Genomic DNA, 24,841 nt, shown 5'->3' with positions numbered 1-24,841 from the left:
TTTTCCTGATAACACTGAGGTGAAGCCCCATGACGTGGTTCCAGGTGACCTGGTTCTGGTGCGGAATTTCGACCGGAAGACCCAACTGGAGCCTAGGTGGAAATCGCCTAAACTCGTTCTGCTAACAACAAGGACAGCCGTGAAGATCGAGGGACGTAAAGGGTGGTTACACTCGAGTCATATCAAGAAATTTTATGGACTACCGTCCGATGTGAACACTCAACCTTGCATTTCTTCACAGACTGATTCAAAGCTCCCCTTGGTTGAACCAACGAAAACTGAACTTTACAAACTGAAATTAAGGTCTAGCAAGTCAGACAATTTGATTGTTTAAGTCCTCTCCAAGGTGAATCGGTTGAATTTGTCTCTGACATGTATCCTCTAGATCGGAATAGAGAAAGAAATCGACAGATGCAGCTTAAAAAACATGCGTATTGTAAATCACTTCGTAGTCACTGCACAGTAACATTATTAATTTTGTTTTTTCTAAGTCTTCTGATCATCATAACTAGTGTATTACTTCATATGTATTACCCTATTTCTAAACGTGCTTACAATGTTACTGCTGAACATTCTTTTAGCGAATTACCCCCGCATGAGTTGTCCTATAGATTTGCGCTGCGCAATAACACTTTCATTAGTATGTTACATCATTCCCATCAGACCAGCAATGCTACCAATTGTTGGATATGTGGCCGACTCCCTCCCTATCAGAATTATAAGGGAGTTCTGCCTCTCTTTCCATATCCGTTTACGCACAATGGCTCCTGTGGAGCATGGTTTAGTTTGATTAATTCCTTAGATTCAAATTCAGTAGTTTATCAAGACAATTGGGTATGGGGAAACCTGAACCTAGTTTTACTTAAAGTCTGCTACCCTAACAAGGAGGGACTTCCCAAAAGAACAGGAACTGATCTAGAAAATGAAGTATATGGATTAGGTAATTTTACAGTTAACCTCATGATCCTGAATGTTGAATCCGAAGCCACACCAATTTTGCCCGCTATGTCAGTATTCCCAGTTAAAGGTGAATTATGTGTAAGAAAGAATGGTTCGATACATATGGGCCATAGTAAATGCACCACTGTAATAGAATTCAGTGATCAAGGCAAGTCTACATTTAGAGCTTCCCGTCATTCCTACTTCGTATGTGGTCAGACTGCATATATACGTTTACCTCTAGAGTGGGATGGTACCTGTTACATCGCATTCCTACTGCCACCTGTTTTCCTAGCCCCTCCTGATTATCACAGAAATACCCATTTAGTACACAATAGAGAACGGAGAGATCTCCCAATTGTCGATTACACTGAAACAGCATGGGAAAAATATACAGATTTCAATAAAGGTTTCTTTCCCTATATAGGTACAGTCACTAATAGTAAGCTGATACGTAGATTAACTAGAACCCTTGAAGCCGTAGTAAATGAAACTACTTCCGCCTTAGGCAACTTAACAGAGGAGCAGTCTGCGATGCGGATTGTTGTTCTTCAAAATCGTCTTGTCCTTGACGTCATCCTGGCCGATAGGGGCGGAGCTTGTAGGGTCATCGGATCAAGTTGCTGTGTTTTCATACCAGAAAATTCGCCGTCAGTATATAAAGCCATAACTCGCCTTCATAAGATTGTAAGCCAGATACACCAGAATCCAGGCACCTGGACTTGGTCCGGTTGGTTCTGGAGCGTGTTGTCAGCCTGGGGATGGAGGATCCTATCCTTCCTAGGTATTGGCTTTCTCATTCTATTCAGTTGTTGCTTATGTCTACAATGTGGGCCAGCGATTTGTGGTCTGTGTGCCACATCGTGTATTCCACATCCAAGTTTTCACTCAAGATCCCGGAAGAAGAAAGAAGAACAAATGATGCTATATGAACAGATCGATGGATTGATGAAGATTGATATTTCCTGAGGGTCCGTAGGGGACAAGGAGGGAATGAGGAAATATGAATTTTGTGATCAGTTATGTCCCCTATCTTAGACCCCAACGGCTCCATGTATATGCTACAAGTACATGTATGTTCCCTCCAGTTCCAGTTATGAAGACGCAAACACATGTGCGTCCACCGTCAACATGTCCTCTTTCAGATCCGTCATGAATGGGCCGGATATTCCATTCCTAAGTATGAAAGGCCACCGACTTTATATGGCTCGTTTACTCCATTTTGCAGTTCAGGCGAGTAGGCCCTGAATTCTGCCATCAAGCCTTTTCCTGCCTTCTACCTTTGACAGCTCCAGTCTGAGCTCGCATCTATATCCATGAACTTTGTCCTACTCCCTGCGCGGCTAACGGTGTCTGACTCGGCCTGTTTGCCTGCCAAAAACTGTATTTCACCTTCAAGATTATCTGCTCCGCTCCTCATCCAATGCATTCCTGTCTAGTAGTTTAGGTAAACATTCTTCCAGCTACCGAGCAAGGGGCCCGACTTCTCTGTCTTTATGCAAGTAATTCATAGCCCTGTTACCATGGAAGATTTCTGCCCCCTCGCATTTCATGTAGACACTTAGACGCTTGTACACGCACTAACAGTCAGTATAGAATAGATTTCGTCCGAGAGACCTTTCCTTTTGGATAACACAGTTCTTTAAACATAAGATATTAGATATGATTTAGGAGTTAGGTTGACTTGACCCCCCAGACTTTTGTCTCCACATGTAGAGCTAAATGTCAAGTCCCCTTCACTCTCTAGTTGCACGTCAATCACACGTCATGCGGCTGCGCGCGCATCTCTGCCAATTATTTCTGCTGACATTGCAGGATTCTCTTATGGATCCACCCATTTGTGACATCATGTATAATGACGTTTCTAGTTACGCCCAAATGTACGCCTTTTTTTTATTACGTATGTATACTTTTATCTGTATTATCAGCTGTTACGCCTCCTGCATCTGTCTTAATGTAATTCTTTTCATATAAATATGATTACCTGTCAATAATGTATTGCCTTCCCTTCCTGAACCCCCGTGGTGATGGAATATGATGCCTGCAGTTCGAACTGTAATTCCTTTATAGAGGAATAAAGCCCTTTCAGAACCTCTAATACCACGGATTCTGCCTCTTATTTTACTGAGTTATTCTTACTAGATTTACCGCATCAAAAATAGTACAGGTAATTAAAATATTTACCACATAAATTGGCGCCCGAATAGGGACACTTTCTCATCTCACGCGCCGGAGGTGCGTTGCAGGCCCGGTCTCCTGCCACAGCTGGACGGACAACAACGCGTACCCACAGGATTTCCTGTATCTCCCTCCGGCCAGGCGGGGGTGACTGAGGCTGCGATCAACACCCAGACGAGGCGGTGAGAAGTGCGAAGTATCCCGACCAGAGCCTAGCTGAGAGAGCAAGATCCGAGGTATACAGAGGCCCACCAGGTTCCGAAGCTCCGTGTCGAGTCCAGTCCGGTCCAGTCCAGTTCAGTTCCGAGGCCTTCCGTTCCGAGCTACCCGGTGAGTACCATTGCCGGGGAGGCATTTAGACGTGCACATAGTCTGTGCCGGTCAAGACGGGTTTGGGTACACAAATCCGGTCTGCACTGTTTCAGCAGTGTATCTGTACTGTTTAGCAGTATATCTAGTATGTCTTGTACATAATTCAGTATCATCTAGTGTCAAGTATTATGCCAGTAACTAGTTTCCTATTAGTTATCATTGTTCGTTAAATGTTAAATGTTAAATGTTTTCAAATACGTCCTACATATTGTGGTGTGAATGACTGTTCGTTATTGTGTTTATTGTATTAAGCGTGTTCAAGATTAAGTAAACAGATCTAAAAATGCTGCTCTTTTCAAAATTAAGACAGATCAGAACCAGAAAAGGGGTACTCGAAGAAGCTGTTCCCATCCCACCTAGGGACACTCCAGGGTACTTCATGTATCATAAACATGGCCTAGACGCCGTATTATTTCTTGATTTATGGGTGGACTACACCAAGGACCTAGCCGAAAGTCAGAGGTGGCCCGCAGCTGGGACCTGGGATGCAGATTGCATCATGAGAGTAGAAGAAGAATTATGGAAAAAGAAAGCCAGACAGTCACAGAAAGATGCCATTGAATTATGGCGTAAAGAATCATATAGACGTACAGAAAAAGCACTCAGACAGGAAGAGAAAAGCAAGGAGAATTCAAATAAAGCTCGAGAAAATCTATTAATTGAGGAAGGTACCCGAGTAAAGTCAGAACAAATAGGTAGACAAAGAAACACCCTTATGAATGGTATGTATCCTCTTCTGGCCGAAGGGTTACCTAAGGCTACCCCGGAAATACCGAAAGATTTGCCACCTCCATTGCTCCCGACAAAGGCACATCCCAAAGTTCATCCCAAAACCGCAAAAGATGTTTTCCTTTCCTCCTATTTAGATGACGTAGCTCCCGAGTATGCTAATGCCACACTACACATACCGCATGACGATGGTGTTCAACGCCAAGATCATCCGTCTGTATCTCCGCAACAACAAACTCCTACACAAGTTCCAACAGGTCCGTCCGTTTCTACCGCTTTTCCTGCATCTACAATTTCTATTTTACATCCAACAAATCCTTTCTTGCCCAGCACCTCGGGTGGTGCTACAGGAGGTACGACAGACATGTTTGCCACACCGCCGCGAAATAAACAGACCCTTAGAGATTTAGCACTCCAACGTACACCCCAACTAGCGACTTTCGACATGTTTAAAGAGCATCTTGTGGATTGTAGATATGATCCAGTGCCAGGTAAGCAGGACAGACTGCTACTGTCATCACTACGTATACGACGAGCTACATTATATTTAATGACGATACCAGGAATGGTTGAACACCTAGACAATATATATCACTTTGTCCAAACAGGGCGAGGCCCAGAAAGTATTAACGAAGCTATGGAATACCAGAAAGTGGATGTACAAAGACAACTACTACGTTTTTTCATAAACTGCGTGATTAGGAACCAAGACAGGCCCGGGGCAGATCATGATACCATGCAAAAACTTGCCAAATGGGGTCAGAACATATCAGACGAGAAACATGATAAACAGGCGTGTATAATCGCCATGTATCGAAAGATCCGCAAGGAAGTAGAACGAATACATAAAGAAAGACGAGAAGCAGACAGAATTGAATCAGAGGGAGAGGAGGAGCAAGAATCAGAAATAGCCGCAGGACAATTAGAAACGATGGCTTATGTAGGTAGAGGAAGACCTCATAATAATACTAGAGGCTATAATGATCCGATACGTCCAATACGCCCAGAATGTAACAGAAATTTCCAGACCCCTATAATAAATATAAGGTCTCCTGAACACTTATTCCAAGCCGCTGATAAATTACTCCGAGAACGAAGGGGATATCATATGCTCGATTCTATGGACGAACAAGAATTAGCCAGGTCAGCAGTCCTATGGGCTGACAGTCCCGGAAAATACAGTGATGATGCGCTAGCACACACGTTTTTAAACCTTACCCCAGACGAACAGCGTTTAGCTGGTATATACATGATTCGACAACTCCTTATATTATATAAAAGCCAACACTCTGATCCTGGTCCCCTACCCGACATATTGACAGAATTACTCACGAATAGATGGAGAGGTTCAGGTACTGATTTAATTAAAGAAATTCTAGAATTCAGAAACCAGTACATTGTCTTCGTATGCCCAGAACATGTCTCAATTCCCATCAAGGAAAGAACGACGTATTACATGGACAGACAGAATCCCTTACGCGAAGTACACCCAATTAAAGGCGATGATAATGAGTTTAAACGCGTGTTTGTATACACACCCATAACTAAAATTGAATTATTAGAAATGAAGAAAGTAGTACCTAGCCATGACAAAGACCCAGCGGGTTTCCACCGTGAGATCAAAGACATGTTACTCATGGGAGAATATACCTACCCTGACATTATGAAAATATTGAAAGTATTAATGCCTGCTGGCATTTACGAAAAACTCAAAGAAAAAGATTGGGAGGTGGGAGACCAAAAGATAGATTGGACAGCGTTAGAAAATGAAGAAAAGGCCCGAACTGCAGGATCAGGGCTTGGGGACAAGACTACAGCATTACCAGGATTACTAGTGCAGGTACTGCCACGTTTATTAACTACGAAAAAGGAAGACTGGGGTGCAATCTCAGCCTGTAAACAGAAACAAGATGAAGACACTAGTGATTTCTATTCCCGATTTGAAAAATGTTTTGGTATTAACAGTGGCATAAAAGCAAGTAGCGAGTCATATCCACATCTGTTTGTGACAAAATTAGTTGAAAATTCCCTGCCCCAAGTCAAGAATAGAGTATTGAAATTCGAGAGTACCTGGCAAGGTAACACCCCGTCACAGATGTTACAAATGTTACAATACCACCACAATAGAATTAGAGAGGAACAAGAACATGAACAAAGACGTATGAAAGACACGAAAATGAAAATGCTTGTGGCTCAGTCAGTTCCAGTTGACGGTCATAAAAAGGGTGATTCCGCAGGTCCTGTAAAAGGGACATGCAACTATTGTAAACAGCCAGGTCATTATATACACGATTGTGCAGTTCTAAAACATAATATCGCCACAGGTAAAACACAGGAAAGACCACGTCCACCTAGACAGGATCAGAACCAACAACGAGCACCTCCACATGCACAGTCCATGCCAGCCCCACAACAGTCCAGGCCAGCTCCACAACAGATCGTAGTTACATCACAGCAGCAGCCTATTGCTGCCACACAAGCAACAACGCAACAGATGTATCAGTATGCACAAGCAGATTATCCCGATTATCAGCGATACGTATGAAATAGCCTAGAGAGGGAAGTTGGCTTACCCCTTATCGAGGTTCCTGTAGATCAAGAGGGACCTTATGTACATAGTGAACTATTAGGCCAAGACAGAAAGTTTTTACTTGATACAGGGGCAAGCAGAACAACTATACAACGCAGTGAAGTTCCAGGGGCACCCCTCTCAGGCTCACAGAATATTTCCCTTGGATTCTCAGGAAAGCCTATCATTAATGAAGTATCGCAACCGCTTCCACTCACGGTTGGTCCATTAACACGAACTACAGATTTATTGCTTACTAAATCATGTCCAGAAAACTTGTTAGGTATAAAAACTTTGAAAGCTCTAGGAGCCATAATATGTTGTTCTCCGGAAGGAGTAAGATTATTTCTACGTGACTTTAAAGGTCACTACGTGTCCAGAGACATGGATCACCGGCTTCAGAATTTACCTACACATTTATGGGAACAAGGCCCCACTGATGTTGGTTGCATGAACATTACACCATATCGAGTCACACTAAAAGCAGGAGTGGTACTACCACGAATGCGACAATACAAGTTACCACCAGATGCTGTAGTGGCTTTACTGCAAATCATTGACGAGCTCATAGCACAAGGAGTGGTTGTGGAAACCGACTCAAATGTATGTAATTCCCCGATAATTCCGATTCTTAAAAAAACGGATCCAAAAGCTCCGCCAGTATATCGATTAGTTATTGATCTGCGTGAATTAAATAAATGCATTGTACCACAATACCCTGTGGTCCCAGATATCTCTTCATTATTAACAGCCATTGATTCCAAAGCAACGTTCTTTACTGTAATTGATCTCAAGAACGCCTTCTTTAGCGTCCCAATCGATCCGGAAAGCCAATACTTGTTCGGATTCAGTTTAAATGGACGAAGTTTTAAATTCACACGCGCACCTCAAGGATTCACAGAAAGCCCCAGCATCTATAGCCAAGCACTGAAACGAGAACTTGACAGTATCGACATGCCAGTTAACACTGCCTTGCTTCAATATGTCGATGATCTGCTGATCACCGCTCGAAGCGAACCTGAATGTGAAAAAGCATCACTAACGGTTTTACAGTTTCTGGCCGGAAAGGGGCACAAGGTGTCCCCTTCTAAGCTGCAATTTTGTGTCCAGCAAGTTGTTTATCTTGGGCACTCGCTGTCCAAGGAGGGAAGACAGCTTACACCCGATCGCATCCAGTTCATTGCTAACATGCCAACACCCAAGACACAAAAGGAGGTGCGGGCTTTTATAGGCCTCACTTCATACTGTAGGCAGTGGATCCCTCAATACGCATTTCTAGCAAAACCACTCATTCAGTTGACAACACAGGAGGCAGCCACATCGACTGTCCTCCCTTGGACTCAAGAACATACACAAGCCTTTGAAAGCTTAAAGAAAGCTTTATGTCAAGCACCTGTTTTAGCAACACCATGTTACAGTAAACATTTTACACTCTTTGTTACAGAACGCGAAGGTACTGCTTTGTCAGTACTCACTCAGGAACAAGCAGGATCATACAAACCATGTGCTTATTTCTCTAGTACATTAGATTCCGTAGCTCAGGCTCTTTCTGCGTGCCTGAAATCAGTGGCAGCAACAGCTTTAGCGATCAGACAAAGCGATGCCATAGTGTTAGGACATCAATTGACAGTACAAGTACCACACGCAGTAGAGGTTCTCTTGAACCGAACGCAAACACAACATTTGACTATAGCAAGACTTACTGGTTACGAATTGACATTGTTTCAGCCACACATTGAGATCAGACGTTGTAATACATTAAATCCTGCCACACTTTTACCAGTAAATGGAACAGACCCACTAGCACATGATTGTATTGAAGTCATTACTATCACGACAAAACCCAGACAAGACTTGACAGATATCCCATTGTCAGATCCAGACCTGACGTTGTATGTAGATGGTTCATGCATGAGAACAAGTACAGGAGAGTTAGTGGCCGCTTATGCAGTCACAACGGACACTGAAGTCATTGAAACAAATTGTATTAACACTTTGTCAGCTCAAGCAGCAGAGCTCATCGCTCTGACACAAGCCTGTATTCAAGCCACAAATAAGAAAGTCAACATATACACAGATTCACGTTATGCATTCGGAGTCGTTCATGACTTCGGCGTGCTGTGGCGAGAGAGAGGTTATTTAACTTCTCACGGTGCCCACATCCAGCACGGACCCCTCATTCAAGCTTTATTAGATGCAATTCATCTACCCATTGCAATATCGATTATGAAATGCAAAGCCCATACGAAAGTTACCAATATCATTTCTCAAGGTAATGACCTAGCTGACAGAACAGCTAAACAGACTGCTCAAACTCACACAACTGACACGACAAAGACAATAGTTCCGACACCTACACATTGCATGACAGTTAAAGATCCTGCACTTGATATAATTGACATACAGACACATGCTACACCAGAAGAAATAAAGAAATGGACTGAATTAGGAGGGATCCAAACGGATCAAGGATGGATGACGAAGGAAAAATCTATATGGTTTCTTCCTGACTCCATGGTTCAAGTCATCATTAACACAATACATAGTCCAGCGCACCTAGGAGAAAAAGCTATGCTAGACAGCATTCAACACATCTGGTTCAACAAACATTTGCGAGCAGCAGCTAAACAAAAAGTTCGTACCTGTATGATCTGTTGTCAGTTTAACCCAGGTAAAAGCATCCCCGTGGAACAGGGTGGATTTCAACCTCCTGATCACCCTTTTGAAGTCCTCCAGATGGATTATATCCAGATGGAACGATGTCGAGGATTCAAATATGTTCTCGTAATTGTTTGTGCTCTTTCCCGTTGGACAGAAGCCTACCCGGTTTCAGATTACACTGCCCCGACTACTGCCAAACAGTTAGTTCGAGAATTCTTCCCACGATACGGTTTACCACGTGTTGTCTACTCAGATAACGGCCAGCCGTTCTCATCCGAACTGATGAAACACGTTTCCCTTTTGTTAGGTTACCAATGGAAATTCCACTGTGTCCGACATCCCGAGGCAGCAGGTCTCGTGGAACGCCATAATCAAACTCTGAAAATTAGATTGTCCAAAATATGTAGAGAAAAAGGTGTTGATTGGGTAGTAGCCTTACCAGTTGCACTCTTTTACATGAGAATGGTAGCACATTCTCAAACAGGGCTATCCCCGTATGAAGTGATCTTCGGTAGACCACCAAATATGTGGGGGACGCCTATACCCCGTAAAATAACTGATGTTGACTGTAATATGCTGACAGATTACCTGGCTTCCTTGATGTCTGCACTACAATCTTGTCGTTCACAGGTAGCTGCAGCTTTTCCTGATAACACTGAGGTGAAGCCCCATGACGTGGTTCCAGGTGACCTGGTTCTGGTGCGGAATTTCGACCGGAAGACCCAACTGGAGCCTAGGTGGAAATCGCCTAAACTCGTTCTGCTAACAACAAGGACAGCCGTGAAGATCGAGGGACGTAAAGGGTGGTTACACTCGAGTCATATCAAGAAATTTTATGGACTACCGTCCGATGTGAACACTCAACCTTGCATTTCTTCACAGACTGATTCAAAGCTCCCCTTGGTTGAACCAACGAAAACTGAACTTTACAAACTGAAATTAAGGTCTAGCAAGTCAGACAATTTGATTGTTTAAGTCCTCTCCAAGGTGAATCGGTTGAATTTGTCTCTGACATGTATCCTCTAGATCGGAATAGAGAAAGAAATCGACAGATGCAGCTTAAAAAACATGCGTATTGTAAATCACTTCGTAGTCACTGCACAGTAACATTATTAATTTTGTTTTTTCTAAGTCTTCTGATCATCATAACTAGTGTATTACTTCATATGTATTACCCTATTTCTAAACGTGCTTACAATGTTACTGCTGAACATTCTTTTAGCGAATTACCCCCGCATGAGTTGTCCTATAGATTTGCGCTGCGCAATAACACTTTCATTAGTATGTTACATCATTCCCATCAGACCAGCAATGCTACCAATTGTTGGATATGTGGCCGACTCCCTCCCTATCAGAATTATAAGGGAGTTCTGCCTCTCTTTCCATATCCGTTTACGCACAATGGCTCCTGTGGAGCATGGTTTAGTTTGATTAATTCCTTAGATTCAAATTCAGTAGTTTATCAAGACAATTGGGTATGGGGAAACCTGAACCTAGTTTTACTTAAAGTCTGCTACCCTAACAAGGAGGGACTTCCCAAAAGAACAGGAACTGATCTAGAAAATGAAGTATATGGATTAGGTAATTTTACAGTTAACCTCATGATCCTGAATGTTGAATCCGAAGCCACACCAATTTTGCCCGCTATGTCAGTATTCCCAGTTAAAGGTGAATTATGTGTAAGAAAGAATGGTTCGATACATATGGGCCATAGTAAATGCACCACTGTAATAGAATTCAGTGATCAAGGCAAGTCTACATTTAGAGCTTCCCGTCATTCCTACTTCGTATGTGGTCAGACTGCATATATACGTTTACCTCTAGAGTGGGATGGTACCTGTTACATCGCATTCCTACTGCCACCTGTTTTCCTAGCCCCTCCTGATTATCACAGAAATACCCATTTAGTACACAATAGAGAACGGAGAGATCTCCCAATTGTCGATTACACTGAAACAGCATGGGAAAAATATACAGATTTCAATAAAGGTTTCTTTCCCTATATAGGTACAGTCACTAATAGTAAGCTGATACGTAGATTAACTAGAACCCTTGAAGCCGTAGTAAATGAAACTACTTCCGCCTTAGACAACTTAACAGAGGAGCAGTCTGCGATGCGGATTGTTGTTCTTCAAACTCGTCTTGTCCTTGACGTCATCCTGGCCGATAGGGGCGGAGCTTGTAGGGTCATCGGATCAAGTTGCTGTGTTTTCATACCAGAAAATTCGCCGTCAGTATATAAAGCCATAACTCGCCTTCATAAGATTGTAAGCCAGATACACCAGAATCCAGGCACCTGGACTTGGTCCGGTTGGTTCTGGAGCGTGTTGTCAGCCTGGGGATGGAGGATCCTATCCTTCCTAGGTATTGGCTTTCTCATTCTATTCAGTTGTTGCTTATGTCTACAATGTGGGCCAGCGATTTGTGGTCTGTGTGCCACATCGTGTATTCCACATCCAAGTTTTCACTCAAGATCCCGGAAGAAGAAAGAAGAACAAATGATGCTATATGAACAGATCGATGGATTGATGAAGATTGATATTTCCTGAGGGTCCGTAGGGGACAAGGAGGGAATGAGGAAATATGAATTTTGTGATCAGTTATGTCCCCTATCTTAGACCCCAACGGCTCCATGTATATGCTACAAGTACATGTATGTTCCCTCCAGTTCCAGTTATGAAGACGCAAACACATGTGCGTCCACCGTCAACATGTCCTCTTTCAGATCCGTCATGAATGGGCCGGATATTCCATTCCTAAGAATGAAAGGCCACCTACTTTATATGGCTCGTTTACTCCATTTTGCAGTTCCGGCGAGTAGGCCCTGAATTCTGCCATCAAGCCTTTTCCTGCCTTCTACCTTTGACAGCTCCAGTCTGAGCTCGCATCTATATCCATGAACTTTGTCCTACTCCCTGCGCGGCTAACGGTGTCTGACTCGGCCTGTTTGCCTGCCAAAAACTGTATTTCACCTTCAAGATTATCTGCTCCGCTCCTCATCCAATGCATTCCTGTCTAGTAGTTTAGGTAAACATTCTTCCAGCTACCGAGCAAGGGGCCCGACTTCTCTGTCTTTATGCAAGTAATTCATAGCCCTGTTACCATGGAAGATTTCTGCCCCCTCGCATTTCATGTAGACACTTAGATGCTTGTACACGCACTAACAGTCAGTATAGAATAGATTTCGTCCGAGAGACCTTTCCTTTTGGATAACACAGTTCTTTAAACATAAGATATTAGATATGATTTAGGAGTTAGGTTGACTTGACCCCCCAGACTTTTGTCTCCACATGTAGAGCTAAATGTCAAGTCCCCTTCACTCTCTAGTTGCACGTCAATCACACGTCATGCGGCTGCGCACGCATCTCTGCCAATTATTTCTGCTGACATTGCAGGATTCTCTTATGGATCCACCCATTTGTGACATCATGTATAATGACGTTTCTAGTTACGCCCAAATGTACGCCTTTTTTTATTACGTATGTATACTTTTATCTGTATTATCAGCTGTTACGCCTCCTGCATCTGTCTTAATGTAATTCTTTTCATATAAATATGATTACCTGTCAATAATGTATTGCCTTCCCTTCCTGAACCCCCGTGGTGATGGAATATGATGCCTGCAGCTCGAACTGTAATTCCTTTATAGAGGAATAAAGCCCTTTCAGAACCTCTAATACCACGGATTCTGCCTCTTATTTTACTGAGTTATTCTTACTAGATTTACCGCATCAAAAATAGTACAGGTAATTAAAATATTTACCAGAGACCTGAGAGAAAGAGTCAAACTCGGACAGTAAAGGGGGAATGGAGGTTTCTGGAGCAGAAATGAAGAGGAGTATATCGTCCGCATACACAGATCATTTCAATTGATTATCCCCATAGGGAAAACCTGAAATGGAATCATTGGTACGGATAGAAGACAAAAATGGTTCAAGGGCAAGAACAAAAAGTAAAGGAGATAAGGGGCAACCTTGACGAACACCCCGCTGAAGAGGAAAATATGAAGAAACTTGACCATTGACCAGAACCGAAGCCTTAGGAGAAGAGTACAACAAAGAAATAAGAGAGATAAAATGAGGGCCAAAACCATGCCAACGCAAAGAAGCAAATAGGAAAGACCAGTCAACTATATCAAAGGCTTTTTCAGCGTCTACAGAAATAGCCGCTAAAGGAATAGAAAGGGATGAAACCTGATTTAAAACATTAAGAAAAAGGTGAGAATTATCAGAGGTAAGCCTACCTTTAACAAAACCACATTGCTCCTTACCAATGAGGAGGGGCATTAGGGGATCTAGGCGTAAAGCCAGTACCTTAGCAAACAATTTATAGTCCACATTTACTAAAGAGATCGGGCGGTAGTTCTTACAGAATTTGGGATCGCGACCGTCTTTAGGAATAAGACAGATGGTGGCTTCTTGAAATGTACCCTCTGCCTTACCCGACAAATAAAACGATTGAAAGAGAGAAAGAAGTTTGGGGAGCAAAAGGTCAGAAACGTGCAAATAAAATTCAACTGAAAAACCATCAGGACCTGGAGTTTTACCTTTGGTGAGAGTATTCAAAGCCGTAGAGAGTTCATGCAAAGAAAGATCAACTTCCAGGTCTGGGAAATTAAGATGAGAAGTCGAGGGCTTAGGAAGCTTGTCAAAATAAGCTTGGATAAGAGAAGGAGAGGGAGAAGATTCAGGTGTATAAAGAGTACGATAAAACAACTGAAACTGGTCAAGAATGTCTTGAGCTTTATGCAATAAAGTATTATCAGAAGAGTAAATAGAATCAATAAAGGAGCGTTCCTTGCGCGACTTAAAATAGTTAGCTAAAAGCTTCCCTGCTTTATTGCGACCACCATAATATCGGGCACTACTACGAAGAAGCATAGACGAAGCATCATCAGTAGTAGATTTATTGAATTCTAGCTTGGCATGAATAAGATCCGGAGAGACGGAATTCTTAGGGGAAGAATAGAACTTATGCTCCAAAGATTTAATATGGGCTAGTATATTTTTCTGCTTCTGAAGAAAACGCTTCTTTTTCTTGGAAACAAAGTCAATAACAAACCCATGAGCCGTGGCTTTAAAGGAGTCCCAGAGAAGATGGGGGGAGATGTTAGAAACATCATTTAACAGGAAGAAATCAGTAGCAAAGGAGCGAAAAGAAGAGGAGAAAAAAGGATCAGTAAGAAGAGAATTGTTAAATCGCCAACGAGAAGGCTTGGGATGCGGAGGAAGTAAGTCAAGATCCGTTACAATAGGAGCATGGTCCGAGATGAGTATAGGTTCAATAGAAGAAGAAATTAAATTTTGCGACAAATAGAGAGAAAGAAAAATATAGTCAAGGCGAGAAAAAGATGAGTGAGGAGGAGAGAAAAAGGAGTAGTCAAGGGTGTCAGGGTGTGAAAGCCTCCAAGAATCAGTGAGATGTGCTTGAGAAATAGTATCAAGAAATTGCTTGTGAGGTTTGTGAGGTATGAATCGAACCATTGACTTACGATCAAGAAAGGGGTCCACAATCTGGTTACAGTCACCACCTAGAATGAAGTCATCTTTATATTGAATACATTTGCTCGTAATTGAGGGCCAAAAAAGTAAATCGGGTTGTGTAGGACCATAAACATTAAACACAGTCAGAGGAATAGAATTGATTGATAACTTAGCCAATATCCACCTACCATCAGAATCTGTTTCTTGTAATAACACTTTACATGGTAACTTTTTATGACATAAAATAGCAACGCCATTCTTCTTATTAGTAGAAGGAGAGAATAAAACCGTACCCACCCATCCACGCTTTAACTTGAGAGATTCCGCTTCAGAGAGGTGAGTCTCTTGTAAGAGAACTATGTCAGGATTATAAGAAGCAAGGTGGGAAAGAATCCTCTGACGTTTGATAGGGTTGATAAAACCTTTTACATTCCAGGAAATTACTCTGAATTTAAACGCTGGAGAACATTAACAGAAACAATACCTACAACAACAGATAAAAAGCAAGAAAAGTGCAAAAAGTGGAAGAGAATAGAAGCAAGAAAAGAAGGCTGAATTAAAGGAGAGGAAAATAAAAATAAAAAGTGCGAAACTGAGACAAAAAGAATAAAAAGAGAGGACAATGATAGAAGCAGAGGAGGATTAAAAGCAGATAAAAAGAGGAGCGGAGGCAAAAGGAAAAAAGGAGGAGGGGAAAAGAGAAAAGTACAAGAGGTGACAGTACAAATCCAAAAAGGACGACTGAACATAACATACCTGAAGGGGACACGAAGAGGATATCAGGACAATGGAGAGACGCAACAAGAATGACCTCCCGAAACCAGGAGACCAAACCGGACCGCGCCAGGACGGAAGATGATGAGCACAAATCGCAAAAGGGAAGAGGGGAATACAACAATCGATCTGGATAAAGAAAATAAATAGAAAAAACGCTGATAATGGAAAAGACACATAAAGAAATGCATAAGAATGGAAATGCAAACCATGAAACAGCTAAAAAGTTAAAAGCGATAATAAGAAGGGGAGAGAAAAAAGGGATGTAAAAAGAAAGAGAACCAGCAACTTAGTGAAAAACAATGAAAAACATCAAATAGAAACTCGTAAGAATGAATCAAAAAGGCGAATCACCAATATAATAGACAACGGCAGTATAAAAACATTATAAGTGAAAACCTGCAAGAAAAAGAAAAGTTAAACATTCAACCACAAGCAGAAGCAGAAGTGTCCATGCCAGAATTGGATTGGATATGAATAAAGTCTTTAAGTTCCGCAGGATCTTGAAAAGTCCAAGTTTGATTCTGGTGAGTAACTTTGAAGGTACAGGGGTGGAATAGGCCGTATCTGGCACCAAGAGTGCGTAATGGGGCACGAAGACTCAAAAATTCTTTCCTTCTTGCTGCAGTAACATTGGAGACATCCTGAGTAAGAAAAACCCTCTGGCCCAACCAGGAAACTTGGCGCTTAGCTCTAGCCGCAGAGAGGACTAGAAGTAAATCTGTAAATTTCAACAAAAAGAATGATGACTCCTCGAGGCTTAGTTGAGGTGGATAAACGAGGACCAAGTCTGTGGGCTCTTTGAATACTCAGAGAGGTGGTAGCAGGCATGTCTAAAAGTTTTAGGAGGAAGGAGGAGAAAAACGCGACAGGGTACGCACCGTACATACACGGGTGGGGGTTCGACTCGTACGTACACGGGGGGTTCGACTCGTACGTACACGGCGCGTACTCACGGGGGCTGGGGGGGGGTACGGCGCGTACCGGGCCCCCTAATCTGGTTGTTTTGCGGCGTACTTTGCTTTTCCGGCACTTTTTGGGTGCCGTACAAATATTGCCGTCCAGACTGCTGTCGGTTCGAATCGTACTTCCTGGTTCGTTAAACGCTGCCTGAAAGCGTCCCGACGTCACGTCGGCGCTTTCCCGGATCACATTTGTATGTATATTTTCATCGGTCGGAGTTTTGTACGACTCGTACGGAAATGGTGTTTCCGTGCGAATCGTACTTGCATGTTTGTGAAGTTTTACAACCGGGTACGAGTCGGACGGAGAAAACGCTCCGACCGACGGTTCGTACCCGGTTTTTCCAGGATCGGAATCGGCACCCGTATGTTTTGGGGCAAGTCGCCTGATGGTCTGGGACTGCTTCACTGCAGGGGTTCTTATATGTCTTCCATGTTTGCATTAGTGCTATGACCTGTAAAGGACATCAGAGTGAGAGTGCGTTCTATCAAAGTTAGATTGTCATTATTACGGGCTGAGATCTGGACGGACCTGCTGCACTGAAAGTCCCGACCCTGAGTTTCTGAGGTCTCCTAGGCTTTGGGACATTGCCTTTTAAATAATGTTGTTCCTTGGGCAGCCCGTTCATAATGTGTTGCTACAAAGCCCAGGCAAAGGGCCTCTTCCACGGGGTCTTGCAGCCCTGGATGATGGATGCCAATCCCAGGAAGAGGGACCCCCTACATTAGGGCTCATTGCAGACATGATCCATCACTGTGAGACCCAGGGGAGGAGGACCTTCTCCCTGGCCTCATAGCGCTACATTATGACTGCAAGGTCCAGGGCGGGTCAAAGCATTCATTAAAAGGCAGCGCTGAACCGAACTAAGGTGAGCGGCACAAACCCAGGGTCAGGGCTTTCAGTGGCGAAGGTCACTCTGGGTCCCAAGTCCCGCAGTGATTCAAATCTGACTTTGAAAGACATCCATCTTACGCTTTACTTTGATATCCTTTACAGCGTAAAACACTGGTAGATATCCCACCAGCGACTGTAAAAACATATTACGGTAATCCATGCCAGCCATGTCAGTGAGGCTGCGCCTAGTTACACTTCACACATGCTTAATTTGCTTCTCTAACAGTATTACATTTTTCCTGGATTATGTTTTAATGTGTTTTTCAATGCCACATATCAATATTGTACTAATGCACACTATGAATTGACTCGCCCATAGGTGCATATGTGAGCTCAGGTGACGGGTGCGTGTTTGCAGTGGGCCGTGCTTGAGAGTGCTGGAGTGGAGTATAAAGGCGCTGGGGAGTTCTCACAAGGGGCTGCCAGTGGGTCACAAAGGTGTGTACAATACTTGCTCATCCAACCATGCACACAAAGCAGTGGTAACATGACACTTGTCATTGTAAATATATGGGAATGCGTGGGAATTAGATGAGGGGTCGTGGGTCAGTGGAGGAGGGAGCTAGCATGGCAGGGCTCACTCCACTCTTCATCATCAAAGCTCTACTCCGCAGCTTCAAAGCCCAGGGAAGGGAGCTCCACCCCCCTGTGCCCCTCAGCACTGGATCATGGCTGCGAGGTCCAGGGGTTGGGCCATGCAGCCATGATCCAGTGGTGTGAGGCCTATTGCAGGGACTCACCCACTCCTGGACCGCACAGTGCTACACTATGGATGTGATGCCCAGAGTCTGAAACCCCCTCCTCTGGGCCTCACAGCTCATGCCGTGGACAGTCATTGTTGAGATATCCATCAGTCTTTTACTCCGTAAAGCATGTCAATACAGATGTGATCAAAATTACTGGGGGGCTTAAGGCCCAGAAAACCTCCTCACTCCAAGCAATAACCCTGGGTTTACCCTGCCCACTATGCTTTGGTTCAGCTCTGCTGTTTAACACATGCGTTTCCTTACCCTGAGCTTCGATTCTACGTCATAGCGCTACGAGGCCCAGGAGAGAAACTACCCTGCCCTAGACAACACAGCACTAGATCATTGGTGCGGGGTGGGGGCTCTCCAGGGCTTGGCACCCATTATTCAGCGCTGTGATGCTCAGGGTAGGGGGGCACCTCTCCTGGGCCTCATAGCACTACATTATGCAGCGAGGTCCACGGCAGGTGAGAGGCATTAGGCAGGACTTTGAGGGAGTCTATATTGTGCTCTATCTTGATCTCCTTTAAGTGCAAAACACTGGTAGATATCTCAAGAATGACTGTAAAAACATGACAGTAATCCATGGGAGTCATGCCAGTGAGGTTGCTTCATTTACTTCCCTACGAGTGTGTGTTTTTTCCTGGATTTTCTTTTTTTAGTATTTTTGCTTGCAACATGTCAGCCTGTTATTCTGCATACTGAGTATCGACTTGTCTATCGGTGTTTGTGTGAGTTCAGGTTGAGGGGAGTGAGTAAAATGGGCCATGATTGAGGTCACTGGAGTTGATTCTAAAGATAGTGCCAGGTCCTCACAGTGGCTGCCAGTGGGTCACAAACGTGTTTAGAACACCTGCTCAACCAACCTTGTGAGGCCCCTCTGTGGAGGGCAAAGAGTGATGGTGACATGTACTAATTGTACTTCTAATTAAGTGCAAAACTGTGTGAAGGAGGTACAAAGCTCCTGTTGTAATATTTACAGGGCAAATGTAAATGCAGTGTTCACAGGTGAATGGCTGTGCTGTGTGTGTGTGTGATGGTGAATGGTAAAGGGAAGCAGATGCAAGAAAATATGTGCAGCAGAAGGAGAACGTGAAAAGGGGGTTCAGAAAAGAAAGAGAGGAGGTCTGAAATATGTACATGGAAGATTTCAGAAAGATGTGGGTAGAAAAAAGTGCAAGTGTCTCACAGAAAGGTGGCAGAGGAAAATGGTGTGAAGAGACAATAGGGATGGTTACAGCACTCTAAAGCCCACTACCCCTTCCACAGTCTTTAGTGATGTTTAACTCCGTTCCATATTTTCAGAATTCAAACTATTTCATTTCTAATTATTCACAATAATGTCAATCTTCTAACCCATTTGTCTGATGCTGTAAACAGGTGCTAGATGGACTCATTTAATTTGAGTATTTATCTTTTTATTGATGTTACTGATAATAAAATTAGGTCACTTCAGCAATGCCAAAGAAGATTAATAGTCTTGTGATGTCACTTCCTGTGATGTCACATCACATGAAAATTAGAGGGGCCTCACGTCTTCCCTTTCAACCAAAGTCCCAAAAGTCCTTGGACTGGTCCTGCTTAGTGGTATCTGTTTTAGGGGTTAATATGCAATTAAATCGCCACAGTGTATACTTGCACCTGTCCAGTAATTAAGTGCTACAGTCAACCAGTCATAAATTGAGGAGTCATTATTACGAGGGCAACAAATGTGAAAACTACTAATAACTGTCTTTGAACCATTCCCTCTGCAATTGCCCTTCATTTCCCCTTATCACCAGCAATCTGAATACGTCTCCAATATTTTCCTCTAGCAAAACTGTAACCCAAGGGAGTAACGTAGGCTCCTGCAGCACCTGGGGGCCCCACAAATTCAAGGGGCCCTAACCCTGCTTCCCCCCCCCCCCCCATTTTGCTCAAGTCCAAAGAATACCTGTGAGGTAATGGAGACTCAGGGACACCTCACTCCATTCTTCAGGGGTCTCCATCATTTTGCATTACACCTCTGCTCTTACCCCTCGATAAAGGGCAGCTACCAACCCGTGAGTGTCTCAATGTGCTTGGGGTGAGGGGAGATGCTCCGTTGAGTGCTTGGGTCATCCTCATAGCCAGGTCTTGAGGTCCTTCTTGAACTGGGGCAATGTGGGAGATTGCTGGAGGTGGAGGATGTTCTAGGCTTTCGCTGCAAAGTAGGAGAAAGACTTTCCTCCTAATTTGGTCTTGTTGATATGTGGAATGGTGGCCAGAGAGAGCTGGGCTGAACGGAGGTGTCTTTTGGGTGCTGCGGAAGGAGAAGCAGCAGTTCAGGTATGCGGTGTCTGGTGTTGTGAAGGACCTCGTATGCATGGGTGAGGAGTTTGAAGGTTATTCTTTTTTTGACTGGGAGCCAGTGGAGATCGCAGAGGTGTTGGGTGATGTGACTGCGACAGGGGATGTCGAGGATCAGTCTGGCGGCGGCATTCTGGACAGTCTGGAGTTTTTATGAAGGAGTTTCTTTTTGATTTCGTCGTTGTCGTAGTCCAGTCTGCCGCTGATGAGTGCATGTGTGACAGTTATTCTGGATTTGGTTGGGATCCATCTGAAAGTCTTTTGAAGCAAGCAAAGGGTGTTAGAGCAGGTCGAGGATACGGCGTTGATCTGGCAGTTCATTGTGAGCACTGGGTCTAGTATGATGCCAAGGTTTCCTGCACGGTCCATCCGGGTGGGGGGATTTCTGAGGGTGGAAGACCACCAGGAGTTGTCCCATGCAGAGGGGGTGGAGCCAAGGACGAGGACTTCTGTCTTTTCTGAGTTGAGTTTCAGGCAGCTGTTTTTCATCAAGATGGCATCTGCTTTCATCTCTTCTTGGAAGTTGTGTTTAGTGATGTTTGGTTCGTTGGTGAGGGAGGGGATCAGCTGCGTCGTCGGTGTAAGAGATGATGTTGAGCCCGTGGTTCCTGATGATGGTTGAGATGGGGCACATGTAGACGTTGTAGAGGGTGGGACTGAGGGAGGAGCCCTGGGGCACTCCACAGTTGGTCTCTGTTGGTTCCGACAGGTAGGGAGGGAGTCTGACCAGCTGAGTTCTGGCAGTGAGGAAGGAGCGTATTCTGTCGAGGCCCTTGCCGTGGATGCCCGCATCGTAGACTCTGGTGGCTAGGGTGTGGTGGGAGGCGGTGTTGAATGCAGCTAAGAGGTCCAGGAGGATGAGGGCTGCCTTTTCGCCCTGGTCGAGGAGGGAGCGGATGTCATCGGTGGTGGCGAGTAGGGTGGTCTTGGTGCTGTGGTTGCTTCGGAATCTGGATTGGGAGATGTCCAGGACATTGTTAGATTTGATAAAGTTTCCAAGCTGGGTGTTGATGGCCTTTTCAATGACCTTGGCTGCAAATAGAAGCAGGGAGATAGGGCTGAAGTTCTCGAGGTCTGTTGGGTCTGCAGAGAGTTTCTTCAGGAGGGGATTGACTTTGGTGTGTTTTTAGTCATCGGGGAATGTGACGGTCTCGAAGGAGCAGTTTCTCATCCAACGTAGTTTGGGTGCGATAGCAGAGGCGGCTCTGTGGAAGATGCGGAGTGGGCAGGGGTCTAAGGGTGCTCAGGCGTGGATGCTTTTCATGGTCTTCAAGGTGTTTTCTCTCGCGAGCAGTATCCATTTGAACAGGGTCTGTGGGGTTGCATCACATGATGGGGAGCTGGAGCGGTGAGGTGGTCTTGGTTTTCGAAGGTGTCGTTGATCATCTTAATCTTATGGTGGAAGAAGGTGCTAAGTCTGTTTCAGAGGTCTTGGGAAGGTGGAGCGTCTGTTGTTTCACTGCAGGGTTTAGTGAACTCCTTGATGATGGAGCTCTTTGGTGGTGTGTGTGTTGGTGAGGATTCTGGCTTGGAGGGATTTCTTCCTTATGGATTTGATGAGTTGAGTTGGTGGTATGTAGTGGTAGCTGCCTTGTAGGGGGTGTGTGTTTCCAGGGATTGGTTGTTCCTCCATGTCTTTTTGAGCCATCTGCAGGAGAGTTTGGATTCTTGGAGTGCAGAAGTGAACAGCTTGCTTTATTGAGGATGCAAGCATGTCAGCGCGGTTCGTGATGCACCAGTGGAGGTTGCATGCTGCGATGTTTGCATCCGATGTAGTCGGTGGCGAGGTGTTGACGAGGCCGGAGATGAGCTTGTCTTCAGTGACTTTGTTCCAGCTTTTGTGGGGGAGGCGGTGGGCATGCTTGTGTGCAGTGTTTTTTTTAAGGAGAATGGGCTGCAATGGGGATCTGTCCAGAGGAGTTCCATGGTGTGGCTGTAGGAGACGCTGTTTTCTCTGGTGAAAACGGGGTAGAGTGTTTGTCCTGCTGTGTGCATGGGGGCAGTGACTAATTATTTCAGTCCTATGTTGGCAAGGTTCTCTAGGAGCGAGGCTGTGTTTGAGTCATCGTGGTTTAGGTCTCTGAGTAGGATGTAGTTTGTGGATGTGAGGGCGTGGGGTGCGATGAGGTCGGTGATGGCGCGGGGGATAGCAGTCACACTGACGAAGTCAGTGGTCTTGCTCCCTCGCCCAGAGCAAGGCAGATTGAGTCGCACAGTCACTTTGTGGCCCAGATCTCTGACCCATCCATGTTTCCTTCTCGGTAGGGTATTTCCCTTCCTGCCTTAAACCACATGAAATACTCTTATCCAGTCACTGGTGGTAAGCCGCCTGCACTAGTGCAATGCTCTGCTGGTTCCATGGAAACATGCACCAGCAGTGGTTGTGGCGTGCTCCTTCATTATTAATTAATGATCCAGGCGGACACCCAGATGTTTTACCACCAGTTTAGGAGTCGGCACGATGCCCAGTTCCTCTGGCCACCACCTAGGGGAACACTTCAGTGGTGCTTCTCCAAACAACATGATCTAAGTTTTTCCAGCATTAAGCTGGAGGAAGTTATCCATCATCCAGCCAGCGATGGCCATCATACCCTCCGAGAAGATAGACTGGGTGTTGGGATTGTTCTTATCGAAGTAAAGTAGGAGCTGAGTATCATCAGCGTAAGATATTGGAACAAATCCTAAATTCCTTAGCAATCCTGCTAAGGGAGCAACATAAATGTTAAATAGGGTGGGGCTAAGACAGGAGCCCTGAGGTACTCCCTTAGTCAGTCTTGTAGTCTTTGAACAGAAAGACCAAGGTTGATAGTCTGAGTTCCATCAGACAGAAAACTCCACATCTATTGTAGGGCTCTCCCTTGGAGGCCAATTTCCCTAAGTCTTCTGAGCAGAGTCTGATGAGAAATCATGTCGAAAGCTCGCGACAGACTGAGCAACACCAGAAGCACTGCTTTCAGCTGATTGCGTGTGATCCTGTTAAAGTTTAACATATCAGTTATAATTGTGGGGCATAATGTGAGCTTGAATGAGAAGGAAATGAACAATACAATTCAAATTTGAATAATACAATTCAAATTTGTTCCGTTGAATGGCCCCAAAATATGATTTGGCCGGGGCCTCCAAAATACTTAAGATGACATTTGTAAGTTAAATGTCTCTAGTGGACTGCACCCCTTATTTTGCTACCACTGAAAAGGTAAAACATGACTCTGGTCCTAGCTGTGCAGTACCTAAACTGCCATTTTGAATTGTCAAAATAACCCTCTTGACAGGCTTAAGCCTTTCTTTTAAATATTAATAATTCACCCTTTCTAGGCCTTACCAGCCCTAAGGCAGGATGAATAGGATTTAGAAGTAGGACATGTAGAAATGTAACGTTACACATGTCCATACAATAAAATACCCTAAGACCTATTTTCACTGTGGCAAGGCTGGCTGTTCTACAGGAAAGCCCTGGTGTGCTGTATTATGTTTAATAAGACTAATTTCGGTTTAGTAACAGCCAGAAAAATGCTCCAAGGACTCATTTAAATAATTATTTAAACTCCAACCCGATGGAGAGGTCAACACATTTCTATTCAATTTTAAAATGTCAACTTTTCTTCTGCTTAAAGTCTCTAAAGTCCTTTCTCCTGTATCCAGGTGTCACCTGACTGCTGAAGGTTCCCTCAGTAGGAGGTGTGAATTGCTGTCTCAGACAGGAACAAAAGGCCCATGGGAGGAGAAGTGTGACCTTACCTTGATAGGATAGCTTTGATGGATGTGCTCCAGAACTAGTCACACTTCAAAGAGACCTAACCTGTCACAAGCAATGTACCTTACATTTGGCTTTCCTCATCCTTTGTCTCCTTAGTCAGGCTGTCTCAAATTCCAGTGAGAGGGAAGGTTACCCTAGAACTGGTTTAGAGAGATGTGAGGAGATGGTTTCGCCAATTCCCTAGCCCCACCTCTGGGTGGGCACAGGGAGCTCAGACAAGGGGAAGAAAGTTCTTGCCATATGGATTAGGTAGAGAAGTGCAGTGTAGGGTTGTTTTCAGTCAAAAAAACAACAACCGCTGGAAAAGTGGGTAGGGTTGTCCCTGAGGACTTTATTTCCTAGTGGTCACAGATGAGCCAGGAGTCACCCCCACCCACACCCATAAGTTAGTGCAAGGCATAAATGTGGCCTCCCAAATACCTTTATTAGAACACTACTGAACCTGTGG

At 44.3% G+C, this 24,841-nt stretch overlaps 1 long non-coding RNA gene across 2 annotated transcripts in view; it reads right to left on the bottom strand.

Moving 5' to 3' along the window:
- LOC146813016 (uncharacterized) overlaps positions 1 to 24,841 on the bottom strand; it is a 252,808-nt gene that overhangs the window by 80,103 nt on the left and 147,864 nt on the right. For both annotated transcript variants that reach the window (XR_014966943.1, XR_014966944.1), the window contains exon 2: positions 15,688 to 15,834. This is a non-coding gene — a long non-coding RNA (uncharacterized LOC146813016). The remainder of the gene's footprint in view (positions 1 to 15,687; positions 15,835 to 24,841) is intronic.

This window comes from Triturus cristatus, chromosome 7 (genome assembly GCF_964204655.1).
Source record: "Triturus cristatus chromosome 7, aTriCri1.1, whole genome shotgun sequence".
Classification (NCBI taxonomy): domain Eukaryota; kingdom Metazoa; phylum Chordata; class Amphibia; order Caudata; family Salamandridae; genus Triturus; species Triturus cristatus.
Note: the sequence above shows the minus strand (reverse complement) of the source record. Positions and strands in the feature narration are given on the sequence as shown.